This window comes from Homarus americanus, unplaced genomic scaffold (genome assembly GCF_018991925.1).
Source record: "Homarus americanus isolate GMGI-L3 unplaced genomic scaffold, GMGI_Hamer_2.0 scaffold7626, whole genome shotgun sequence".
Classification (NCBI taxonomy): Eukaryota; Metazoa; Arthropoda; class Malacostraca; order Decapoda; family Nephropidae; genus Homarus; species Homarus americanus.
The window spans coordinates 15,546,374-15,560,023 of NW_024718273.1; the positions used below are offsets into that span (position 1 = coordinate 15,546,374).

The following is a 13,650-nucleotide window of genomic DNA, read 5'->3' on the forward strand; positions in this document are numbered from 1 at the left end:
TTTAATTTAGGTTATATTTAGTTAAAGTAATATTTAATAGTTACCTGAAATAATAGTCTTGTGAGAGTCTACATGCCTTTATCTGCGCATGCATCCTACCAGCTACCGTTGAATGTCAAATTACCTGCCATCGTCAGTTCCTTAACGATCCTGACCTGAGAAACACAACCTTCAGTAAAATCCGGCTATCATAGAGGGGCTCACTAACTAAGCTCCACCATTAATTCCTGACCTCCATCCACATTAGCAAACCTTGAGTATCAATTTATGTTGTAGGATATCCTAACTTTATACTTTGTATGTATTCAGTGATATATCTGTTAGCCGGAACAATTGGTGCAGAGCACTTCTGGAAATGAGACATTTCTGGGTAACGAGACAACTCTCTCAAAGCAGGAAAAATATCTCACATCCCCGGAATTTTCGGGGTACATTAGGGTCGGGATATATAGCGACTTTATATAACGATTTTTTTATATCGCGGCTATCAAAATTATCGACATTTTCCTACATGTAGCGATAATTTTTTTTTATTTCACGAAGGAAACGGGCAGGTAATATTTCAAATTTATCACGACTGCCAAAATTATCAAAATTTTCCAATGTATAGTGATAAATTTAATTACAGTGGACTCAAAACTTACGTGGAGTTACGTTCCTGGGACCTTGCATAAAGCCAAAAACCGTATAAAGTCAGAAACACTCCTAAAAATCCCTTAAATAGCCCAAAAACTATGAGTTAATTTTTTTTTTTATCTTGCAAGGATTCCAGCAATTCAATTTATATTCTGCTAACTTTAGTGTGTGACATTTTATAAGATAAAAATTTTAAGCCTAAAACCACTTTCAATCTTGCCGGGAGTGGAGGGAGGTGGTGATGTATTATGGCAGCTGGGCTGTTGTGTATATTAAATGTTTTTTCTTTGTTTGTTACAGATGAGTAATGACTAAACCCTTGAGAAATTAACAACTGGAGCATGGAGACACTGCTGTTACAGGTATGTCTTTATGTCTGTGTTTTTCTCTATGCAGTATCTTTCTATATCTCAAATTTTCCAGGTATGTCTAACTGTCTATCTTTGTTTATCTGTATCTATATCTTTCTGTCAGTCTTTTAATGCCTGTATGTCAGTCAGTCTGTCTGTTTGGTATCTGTATCATCTGTCAGACTGTCTTTATCTATACAAGTATCTGTGGAAGGTGAGTATACAAGAGGTACAGTGAGTGAGGAAGGTGGGCACGCAAGAGGTACAGTGAATGAGGGTGGTGGGTATACAAGAGGTACAGTGAGTGTGAAAAGTGGGTACACATGAGGTGCAGTGGAGTGGATGGCAGAATGCAGGATGTTGCTGACTGTAAGTGTTGTGTCCACGGCAAGACTGAAGAAACAGAAACTCAACACTGAAAAATATCCCTGGACTGTGTGGATGAGTTCTGCAGCCTGGATGATGTGATCAGTGCTGGAGGGGGTGTTGAAGGCTGCTGAGTTGTGAGTCATGGGTGAGTTCTGCTGCCTGAGTGACATGATCAGTACTGGAAAGGGTGCTGAAGGCTACTGTGTTGTAAGTTATGGGTGAGTTCTGCTGCCTGAGTGACATGATCAGTACTGGAAAGGGTGCTGAAGGCTGCTGAGTTGTGAGTCATGGGTGAGTTCTGCTGCCTGAGTGACATGATCAGTACTGGAAAGGGTGCTGAAGGCTGCTGTGTTGTGAGTCATGGGTGAGTTCTGCTGCCTGGGTGACATGATCAGTGCTGGATAGGGTTGTAGTTCATTTTCAAGAGTCATAAATGGCTGGAGGAAGTTTAGGGAACTCTTGTCTTTAATGTCAGCAGAGGACTTTCCCATCACATGAAAGGAAAAAGAATGTTCAGTATACAACTGGTGTGAGAGGTGGTGTTATATATCTGTGAAACATGGGCAGTTAAAAAAGATGACATATGCAGTCTTAGTGAGCTGAAATGAGAATGGCGAGGTGGATGTGTGCACAATGACGCTGAATGAGAATCACCGTTCAGAGCTAAGAAGGACGGCTGGATATTGAGAGTATCGGCCAAGATTTCGGATAAGTAGAATGAGATTGGGAGTGTGGGTAGAATGGATGAGACCAGCTGAGTTAAGTGGTGTATGACTCTAAATGGTGAGGAGGAGAGCCAGTGGTACGGCCAAGAATGACGGGAGATTGTAAGAAATGATCTTGGGAACTGACAAGACACACTACCGTAGATGAATGAAATGGCTGTATGATTTGGATGAGTGATGATGATTTTTGTTCTATCTTTCTGTCTAACTTTCAGGCTATCTATCTATCTATCTATATATCTATCTATCTATACTACTTTGCTGTATTTCTCACCATATTAAAGGCAACCACAGATATAGCATGAAAGGTTTATAGTCTCAAGAAAGTTCACCTAAACTAAACTTTCATAAAAGGAACAAATATTTAAATGACAAAACTTGCAATGTGTTCCATATACGTATAGTACAGTTGACTCGCCAACCCGGTTTATCAGGGATTCGGATATTGATGGTTTTTACTCTACAAAACCATTTTACACATCCACGGCATTGAATTTGGAGAAGTGTGGCGTCTTTATCCCGCCTAGGTCTAATGTATTCCTCCGTGAAAAATCGCGAGCAGGAATAAAAATAATAATAATAAATAAGAGGAAGAAAAAATACTGCATGCCATTTGACAACTGTTTCACTGAAGATGTAGGGGAGACAGGCATGTACTCCCTAGTGGGCTGACTCCTGCGGCGTAATAAAAAGTTTATTGTGTGTTTTTTACCTTTTTGATAATAATTTTTTGACTAAGTCTAAGAAAGCTTGTGTGTGCATGTATGCTAAAAAGAGTGAATAAAACTAGTATATCTACCCAAAACTACGAGTTGAAAAACTAACAATAACACAACGGCCTGGTGTATATGTATACAGTTACATATATATGATGTAAATTGAATTATGGAATTTGGTAGGTTGAAAATATGTGCTTATATGGTGGAAATATGGTATATCTCTCTACATCTTTCCTCATCTATACACAGTATATCTCTTAAATGTACTGTGGAGCAGAACTACTATTACTGCTTTCATGATAGACAGTTGACAATGCATGTGATTAATACCTGGAATACAAATATTTGCAGGAGAAAATGTCCCAATATATATTGAGCAACTAGACCACTTTAGAACCAAGAAAATATTGTTTATTGTTTTTATACCAAAACACTGGTGATTGTCTCTCAGATATTTCAGGAGTTGTATATCTTTAGTGATGCACCACTGTGTCCTGGGTTCATTCTAGCCTGGGACAGATGTTATCCTCACTACCAAATATGGCAAGTTTTCTCCATTTGAAATACTACAGTTTCCTCCCATTTTATGCTACTGATAGATAGGTCTTGATCACACACAACTATAAGGTGGCCTTCTCTTGCCACTCCATCTTCCCTCTGTAGCCTTTATTGTGGAAAAGCCAAGAATTATTATTGTGTGAAGATGTAGTGGATCTGGTGACAATGTTAAATATTTTGGTGTAAGTCGGTGGTGTGGCGGGTCGCCGCGCTGTGGGTCCTGACCACCTGTTACAAACTACTGCGGGGGTGAAGACCTTCCTTAAAAGGTTTAACCTGGCAGTATTCAGAAGGTCACAGGCGTCATACTTAACACTTGGTGTTCATAACAAAGCCATTTTTTATTACGTGCCGCGCGGCCTTGATGATGTGGTTCAGCCATTATCAGATACAGGTCAGGAACACTAAGGACTGTTCCTCTATAATGCTTCAAAGGCTCCCGCAGGGGCAAGTTATTTACCAGGTTTTATTTACAATTCACAATTATTACATGGAATTATACATTTTTCCACAATATACACTGAACTGTACACTATTTGTCTACAGTATATACTGTACATGAAGTGAACTTTATACCTGCATTGTCTATATTGTTTTGTATGGTAAGATACCAAACTGTCTCACTTGACATGCGCACCGAGCGGTGTAGGTTAGTAAGCTGATACCTTTTGATACAGCGAGGTGAAGGATATAAATCTCACGTCATGTCACCTTTGATACGAATTGTTGAGTGAGATATCGGATCATCTCGTCATGTCACCTTTGATAGAGTCGTTGATAGTTTAAATTGTCACAGCTGTCCTGGGTTGTACTTATATAAAGCTTGTAAGTTAAACAAGACACACAGGTAATGTTCTCTTCACTTGTTCCTTGGTTTTAAGCAAACACATGTGCTGATTTATGGTTATATTGTGTGTAATGTCTGTACAATTATTTAGTATTGACAGATTAATGAGCATTAGCTATTGGCTTGTAATAAGCTGATATATTTAGAGAAATTTACAGCCTGAGCTGGTGTCCGCGACGACTTTGGGGCATGGAGTATTAGGGCTGTAGTGGGCTGAACTTTCTCTTAGTCTGGTGACTGGTGGTTGGAGAGTAACCACACTTCAACAGGTCATTAACTAAGCAACCTATCACACACACTGAGGGTTGAGTCTGTGTAGTTTTATGGGCTGCACCCTAGGAGGTGTGACATAACAAATGTTTATGGGCTGTACACCCTAGGAGGTGTGACATAACAAATGTTTTATGGGCTGTACACCCTAGGAGGTGTGACATAACAAATGTTTATGGGCTGTACACCTAGGAGGTGTGACAGAACAAATGTTTATAGGCTGTACACCCTAGGAGGTGTGACATAACAAATGATTATGGGCTGTACACCCCAGGAGGTGTGACAGAACAAATGATTATGAGCTGTACACCCCAGGAGGTGTGACAGAACAAATGATTGTGGAGGCTGTACACCCCAGGAGATTCAATGACAGAACAAATGTTTTATGAACAATACTGTACACCCCAGGAGTGTGACAGAACAAATGATTATGGAGCTGTACACCCCGGGAGGTGTGACAGAACAAGCTGTTTATGGGCTGTACACCCCAGGAGGTGTGGCAGGCAGAACAAAATCCTTATGTAGCTGTACATGTGCTCAATGAGTCTGCATGACAGAATGTATATAATGAATATATGTCCTTAGCTCATATTTATATAATATTAATGTGACAGAGGCTAATACAATATGCTACTTGAATTGTATACCTATATTGTCCCATATACATGAAGTGAGCTGCTACATACCTGTAGTAGCTATATACATGCTGAACTGTATACCTACTTTGTCTATATGCAGGTTAGACAATTGTAAACTTATGATAGTTTCTGAATAAATATATATGTATCTATCTAAAGTGGTCTAGTGTATGTAAATATTTTGAGAGCTTTTCCCTGATAATGTTGTTTTCATCACAGGTGTTACTCTGTTGTAGTGTGAGCCAGTGTGAGGTGGAGGAGTCCAATATTAAACTGAGGTGTTTAGCTGTGGCTCTGGAAAGATTGACAGAGCTGTGCTTTTAATTATATACCAGAACACCTTTATTTATCACTGTTTATCAGGTATAATTTAGCTAAATTTATCTTTTTAAATTTACCTGGACTTCAAGACACCATCACAATTTGATTTGAAATTAAAGAACAAAATTATATCCTTTTGTGTTTTAAGGACTTTAAATTAATATGATTTAGTGAGACTGTTGAACCGTTCCAGATTTACTTTACATATATTTACCATTTGGAATTGAAAACTAAACCGTAAATACATTTTATTGTTCATTAAATTCTATAATTAGTTCTGTCATTTATTGCGTAAAATCTGTGAGTGACAAGCGTCAATTATTCTATTATAGTCATGCCAGGTGTATGTTGTTTTTAGGGGGTGCAGAAGTTTATAATGTAGTGATCTCGTTAAAACAAATATTTTATTGTCCAAATTTATTAGCGCTGGGTAAGAGGGGTGTGCATGGTGGGAAAGGCTTTTGAATAAGGAATACTGAAGGTGAAAAGAACATGTGTTTGGGGATGTTATGTAACGTGTGTTTTAAGAATAGGGCAAGTAAGGCTGACCATGTGAGCCTCAGGCAGGTGGCACAGAAACCCAAGATTGGCTACATTTTGGTCAGGAAATTAGAACAGGTTAGATGGCGTGGGTGTGTGTGTGTGTGCGTGTGTGTGTGCTTGGCGTGAGTGCGTGCAATGAATTCAATGGCGGCGTGGGTATTATTGTGTGTTACTTAAAGATGGAGGGAGAAGGGAAAAGAAGGTGGATGTTCCAAGAAGAGTGTGGGGAATTGTGAAGGAACTGAATGTAAAGGAATCATTTTTCTTGTGAGTTGAGGCTAGGGAAACGTATTTTGAGGGCAGTGTACCAAGGCAGCTGGGCCATAATGAAAGATGTTCCGTTGAGTGTGGTGGAATGGGAATGATGAAGTGGAGATAAAAAGAGAAAAAAAAGATTGTGTGAGATGTGGAAGATGGTTGGCAACAGAGAGAAGTACATTACCTGGAAGCTAAGCTGAGATGGTTCAGGAGAGAAAGGAGGAAACTAACTGTGTCCAAGAGATACAGGAATTTAGAGCGGAGCCATGAATGACATGAGACAGGTTGTAAGAAATGTTAGTGCTGCTATAGTAACTGAACAGAAAACAAATGAATAATTGAACCTACAAAAAATTGAGAAATTGTCAAATAATGTCAAAATATTAATGTCTTCAGAACTCGGTTATTTGTATTCTCAGTAATTCGGGTGACCCAAGAGTCTCTTTTTGTCAACTGAATGAGGTATAGTCTAGTTTGTGGTCCCGCTGAACTACTGAAAATACAAATAGCGAGTTCAGCTATTTGACATTATTGACGCTTTCGTATTCAGTATTCATTTGTTCTATTCAATTGGGTGTTCCTCATTATACCAACCTACAACCGCTCAGTTACCAAGCCTTGACTGCCTTATAAAATGCTCTACAGTATATATATAATTACTGTACAAACAAATATTTTTAAGTGTACAAAGCAGTAATAATAAAGTAAATATGCAATTAATAAATAAATGTAAGACTTACTGTGAGGTGAACTGATAATATGTAGATGATATTTAGAAAGTCTAATAGTATTGAGGATCAGGTCTGGGGTCCACTGCTTTGTGATCAAGAAGTTTAATCCTATACCTAACTCAGGAGACTGTTCCTTTGTTTTATGTGTTTCTCCCTTGTTTTTGTTGTGTTAGTTTGGCATAAGAAGGGACCTATAGTGTGTTTTTACCCTGAGGAAGAGATATGTAATTTGTGTGTCTTATTGTGGGTAGAAATAAGTATATATTAAAAACGTCGAAAGCGTCAATTTGCCACAGAGTTTAACAGTTAATTCTTGTATAATATTTCTGATAAACTTTCCAATTGTTTAAGTTTGAAATAATTAATGTATGTATCTTTATATAATTTGGCTAAATATCTTTTCGTCAGAAACGGTCATTATGAATAAGCTCATTTAGAAATACATCATTACTTCAGGTTAATCGGACAGATTTGGAAACAATGATGCAACTCTTGAGGAGGGGTGGGGCATCTCTTCTCAGCTGATGAAAATGCACTATAGTCAAACCAGCTCCAAAATTTCATCTTTATTTCTCCAATAGGGTTTTACTTCATTTACCAGTGTGGCGTTACACTTATGCCAATATATTCCACGATCTCACCTCATTATTTATACTGTATTATTTACTTTATTATTGAATATACATTTTAAAATATTTATATTTGCACAATAATTATAATATAATGTGTATATGACAGCCAAGGCAACTTTTGAACCACTCCAGTTATTTTATATGCATTCCAAACAAATCATTTTACGGTAATTAATTTTTTGAGAAGCGTCGCAATTAAATCCGAATTACAGCGATCCTATTTACTTGAGGGTACAGTGTAAATACCCCAGTAGACTGCATATTATAGTAGCAACGAAATGTCAGAATTATTTTGATGTATTAAATCTGATTTTGCCAAATATTTTTGTATTTATCTATTAAGGTCTAGATGTGCTAAACAGTAATTTTTATAAGTCCAAAAATTCATCGTTTAAAATATTCTAAATCCGAAAGTTATTCTAAGTCCAAAAATTCATTGTTTAAAAGTATTTTAAGTCCAAAAATTCATAAGTTTAAAATTATTCTATGTCCAAAAATTCATCGTTTAAAATATTCTATGTCCAAAAATTCATCGTTTAAATATTCTATGTCCAAAAATTCATTGTTTAAAATATTCTAAGTCCAAAATTCACACTATTTAAAATATTCTAAGTAAAAAAATTATTCTAAGTCCAAAAATTCAACGTTTAAAATTATTCTAAGTCCAAAAATTCATCGTTAAAAAATATTCTAAGTCCAAAAATGGCCAAAATTATTCCTGGGCAAATTTTGAGTAATAATAAATGTTTGTGTGGTTTTAGAGGTAAAACATTTGTGCCTTTCTTAAGAGCTCCAGCTTGGCATCTGTGTATTTTAAGGCATAATGGACTACCTGGACAGGGGGAGAGTAACTCACTGGGCGCCTACTGAGTTACTCTTCCCACGGCCAGGTAGTCCGTTATGCTTGTATTTTTTTATATTATTGGTGAATGATAATTTGAAGAGGCCATGCTCCGGAGACTCTTCCGATTATCCTTTACCAAATTTTTTCAACGTTAGTCCTGGCAATGGCAAACTCAAAAAACACTTAAGGGTAAAAAGGGACCATTTTTTGCTCAAATTTTGCTATTTTTAGCCATTTTTTCATAAAAAATGCTATTTTTTTCACATTTTTAGCTATTTTCCTGTGTTTTCAGCTATTTTCTCAGGTTTTTAGGTTATTTTTTTGTATTTTATATTTATTTGTTTTTATTATATATTTATATTTTGTTTATACTTTTTTTATTTTATATCATTTATTTATATATATATTTTTTTATTTATTTTATATATATATATATATATATTATATATATACATTTGTTTAATTTTCAAGTTTATATATATATTTTTCATTTGTATATTATATTTGTATATAATAAATTAGATATTTTTTCAAATGTTTAATTAAATTATTTTGCTTCAATATCTGAAGCTGAACTTAATCAATTGTCTGTAAAAGTTGAAAATATTGTAAATGCTGGAAAAGGTTAATAAAGACGTAATGACAATTAGACATTTATTAATGGAAATTTAATGGCTCTATAAATTTGCAGTCCAGGGGAGATGCATGCACAGAGCAGAGCCGTCCAAGGGAGTTGCGCACACACAGCAGAGCAGTCTAGGGGAGATGCATGCACAGAGCAGAGCCGTCCAGGGTAGTGGCACACAGAGCAGAGCCGTCTAGGACATCAGCACGCTCAGAGCAGAGCCGTCCAGGGCAGCAGTCAGCAAGCACAGAGCAGAGCCGTCCAGGGCAGCAGTCAGCAAGCACAGAGCAGAGCCGTCCAGGGCAGCAAGCACAGAGCAGAGCCGTCCAGGGCAGCAGCCAGCAAGCACAGAGCAGAGTCCAGGGCAGCACCAGCAAGCACAGAGCAGAGCCGTCCAGGGCAGCCAGCACAGAGCAGACCGCCGTCCAGGAGCACAGCAGCAGCACAGAGCAGAGCGTCCAGCAGCCAGCACAGCAGGAGCCGTCCACAGCCAGCACAGAGCAGAGCGTCCAGGGCAGCAAGCACAGAGCAGAGCCGTCCAGGGCAGCAAGCACAGAGCAGAGCCGTCCAGGGCAGCAAGCACAGAGCAGAGCCGTCCAGGGCAGCAGCCAGCCAGCACAGAGCAGAGCAGCCAACAAGCACAGCCGTCCAGGGCGGCAGTAGCAAGCAAGTACAGGGCAGTGGCCAGTAAGCACAGTCTAGGGCAGCATGGCACCCCAGTGTTCAGAACATTTCTGTACAAAATAAAATGTAAAATTAATATTCAAATTTTTTTTACCATAAAAAAGTTTTAAATATAGTAATGACAAAATATACTGTAGTGTTTTAGACAAAATTCCTTAACACTTGACAGAACCAAATTTATAAACTCAGAAAAATAAATTTTTGTTAATTTGAATTTTTCACCAAATGATCTTTGAGAACAAGTGTCTAGGGAATATTATCAGTAACTGTACAGCAACTTAACCTAACTGTACAAGTTATGGTTTATATTAACTAAACTATAAACACCAAAAACCTTTCATTACAAAACTTACCCACAAGTGAGTTTAGTTTAACCATAATAGTTATTGATGCTTAACTACAATATTTCCTGTATGTTTGGTTCATAGTTTTGTTAATATATTTTAAATGTTTTCTTTCAATGACTTGACCCAGAACTTATTGATTTGTGATGAATATTTTTACTTTCCTCTAACTTTACGTCAATGAATTCCTCGAGTGGGTCAGTCACAGGTCTGGTACAGTATTACAAGTGAATGTTGCTAAGAGTACTTTATTATTTACTACACATACTCATCTTGTAGGTAACTATGTACTTTACTGAATTAATTATAGTCAAGCATAAACATGACCAATAATTATTTCTGGTGTTATAAATTTGATGTATTAAACGATTGGTTGAGAAGTTATAAGTAGTTACGGCCAGTCCAGTTTTGGGGCTTTTAACTTTGGTCAATTGTTATGATATTCCTGTCATCAATAAAGGATCATAGGTACAGTCAGGATCAAAAGTGTTGAACACTTGGCAATATCTGTCATCTACTTGAGTTATATGATTGGGATATACTGTACTAATAACACAACAGTACTATCATATGCGTGAACCACAAAATAGGATTAAACTCTACTTAATACCAAAGATCTTCGGGACTTACATGCCAAATACTGTCAAGTGTTCAGCACTTTTGACCAAGACTGTACATCAATTCTAGCCCCATAATCCCCTTTCAATATTCTCGACCCTTTACACATTTTCTCTTATATATAAATTTAAGTATAATTTCTCCATTACTTTCTATTTTGTCTTGAAATTTATAGCCCCAAGAAATCTAGTATGGTCAATGAATATCCCAGAGCAATTTGTTTGCCTTTGGTTTTAAGGATAAACTGGCAGAGAAATTCCAATCAGTGTTGGAAAAGTTCATTTTGACACAGGACGATAAAGTAAACTTTACTCCCCTGTAAGTGATCATTCCGAGGCAATTTTATATGTAGTATCTTGTTTTTTGTATATTTTTACATCAACTGAACTTGTTATATTCTTTACCTGAGGTAGAGAGGAGGGGTGGATGGCTGGGTCTGGGCTGTATCACCTGCTTCCTTTAGTTGTGTTGTGAATCACTTGCCATCCTGATATTGGAGAAGAGAAGCCTAGTACAGCAGTACAAGTGAGGCAAGATGTGTGGTACAGCAGAGTGCACACCTCTCCTTGCCAAGGTCCAGAACCTACTGGAAGCAAAGTCAAGTTATTACCTATAAAAAGTTTCAATAACATTTTCACAATACTAATTTATCCTAATACAGTATTGTATAACATGACCCTAAACTGAAGGTTTTATCCTCTATGGAAGTACCACATTAATCCACTTAATCTAGTACAGTAATTGAAGAACAATACATTAGTGATGCACCATTAATAACCACATTCAAAACTCTCCCAATAATCTGCCGCCAGAGTTAATGCTATAATTTAGGTCAATTTTATCATGCAGGTAAAATAGTTAAGTCACTATATAGTCTCACCACCAAAGCCAGACTATATACAAAGTATCGGCCAAATACAGTATTTAAATAAAACAATTTACTCTGGTGGTAGAGAAACCGTCCACAAATACATCAACTTTAGTAATAGTCTTAAGGAATTTTTGAAGCTGCATTATTAAGAGCAGCTGGGTTTTAAATTATTGCAGCGTTTAAGTCTACCCGGCACAACACCCAGTAATTATTAACTGATCAAGTGGTCAACTATTTATAGGTAAATAATATCAAGGCTGTTGGAAGCTCCAACCATCCAGTAAGAATTTAACATTTTAGATAACAGATCTGCATACTAATTGTGAAAACGGATTGAATTTTCTATGAACCAATCAGCTATTAGTATAGAAGAGGGACAGTTTTCTGGACAATAATTATTTCCAGTTCCGGAATAATCAGAGATACAACTAAAGGCACATAAGACCCCCCATGTGCTCCTCTCAGTACCAGACCACCATAAAATATGTTGTGAAGGTCTGGGTGGAACAACTTATAAGCAAAGACTACGCTCCCTTCCTTTAAATAATCTTAAAAAATATATATTGTCTAGGTATTGACATTTCTTGTAATACATACTATACAGTATATACCTACTCTTATTGTACCATCAAAATCGTTTTATCGGAAATTATCGTGTAAATGGATAAGATATAACCATTGCAATAAATATATTTGCCAACTAGACAATCCTGACAGCTGTCCTCTTGTTCAACCTTAATACTGTACAAACCATGTTGTACTGCTGCCCCATTATAGTTATGTTTTTCAATTCCACTGTAACTTACGTATAATACTTATATAAATGCTATGTGTACTATTCCAGATACTAAATGTTACATAATACTTCCTCGAGATAAATGTACAGAATATAATCAGGTGCCTACAAGAGAGCTCAGGTTCTTAACTAGCTCAGCCATGTTAATACTGTTATTGTTATTATTATCCAATCTTTTCTGGCTAAATAAACGGTTTCAATTCAATTCAACTCTAGAATAGCCTCAATAAATAAGGAGGTGCTTTACTATCCACTCTGACGGCCACCGATGCAGCAAACTGGCATTTAACACCACAGTAACAATCTACTGGATCCTTCAAAAGAAAAATAATCTTACGAGTAACATTCTTAATACTTTAAGTTAAGTCAATCCTGGGTAAAGGTGTAGGTAACGGCTATCACCAGAAGTTGTTTGTCGATTTCTTTACTTTTTCTGCACTTATTGTTTTGACGATTTTAAGTATATTAAGACAATTTTCTATTACGGTTTCAAATATTTTTTTTTATTTACTCTATCCCGCTTCACAATTCTCCTACCAGCGACGCCATTTTTGTTGTTTACCTCGCTGAATCCCTCTTCAAGAGACTTCTCCCATAATTGATGGTGAACGCTTCCACGAATTCCTCCTCGCCAAAACTGAAGTATGATGAACGTTACTCAATATTCACGAAGTCTTAAGTACGGTAACCAAAACTAAACCAGATTTAAATAAAAGCAGAAGCCAAAATAGTAAAGTATTCTCTAAAGTAACTTGCCAGTGTGATTACGAGCGTTAACGACCATTAACCTATGCTTGTTCATAACTAATAAATTAACTCATCCTTGTCCATCTTCATTTTTTAAAAGTCCATTGAGAGCATTTCCTTTTAAAATAAATCACTTGGTACAAAATCAACAAATAAATAACCTTAATATATCGACCTTTACACTTACAATACAGTTAAAGGACATCCCGTCAAGTGAGAGAGACGACCGACAGCACCTCCCGCCTCTGTGTCTGTATGGGCACTGCAGCACACACTAATGGCAAGTGACGCAAGTCGTCTCTGTATAGTCCTTCCCGCCAAAAACTTTAACCGAACGAGGGATTCGTACAGACAAGTTTTAATAAAAATTTTAGGGTAAATTATTTTATATCGTGGCGTAGAAAATAAAAACAAGGAAAACTTTAGGGAAAATAATTAGAAATAAGAATACTGTACAGTAGTCCAAATTCTTCAGCTTCGGAGAGCCTTGGTTGACGAATCAAGGCTGCTAACATTACTGATTT

At 36.9% G+C, this 13,650-nt stretch overlaps 1 long non-coding RNA gene across 2 annotated transcripts; it reads right to left on the reverse strand.

Moving 5' to 3' along the window:
• Nucleotides 1-9,650: 9,650 nt before the first annotated feature.
• LOC121859445 lies at nt 9,651-13,419 on the reverse strand. Of its 2 annotated transcripts, none has more exons than XR_006087644.1 (3): nt 13,314-13,419; nt 11,117-11,298; nt 9,651-9,800 (listed from the first exon to the last, which is right to left on the reverse strand). It is a non-coding gene; the product is annotated as an uncharacterized LOC121859445 (long non-coding RNA). The 2 variants fall into 2 exon arrangements; XR_006087645.1 differs by having other exon boundaries at nt 11,117-11,295; nt 13,314-13,409.
• Between the last annotated feature and the right edge of the window lie 231 nt (nt 13,420-13,650).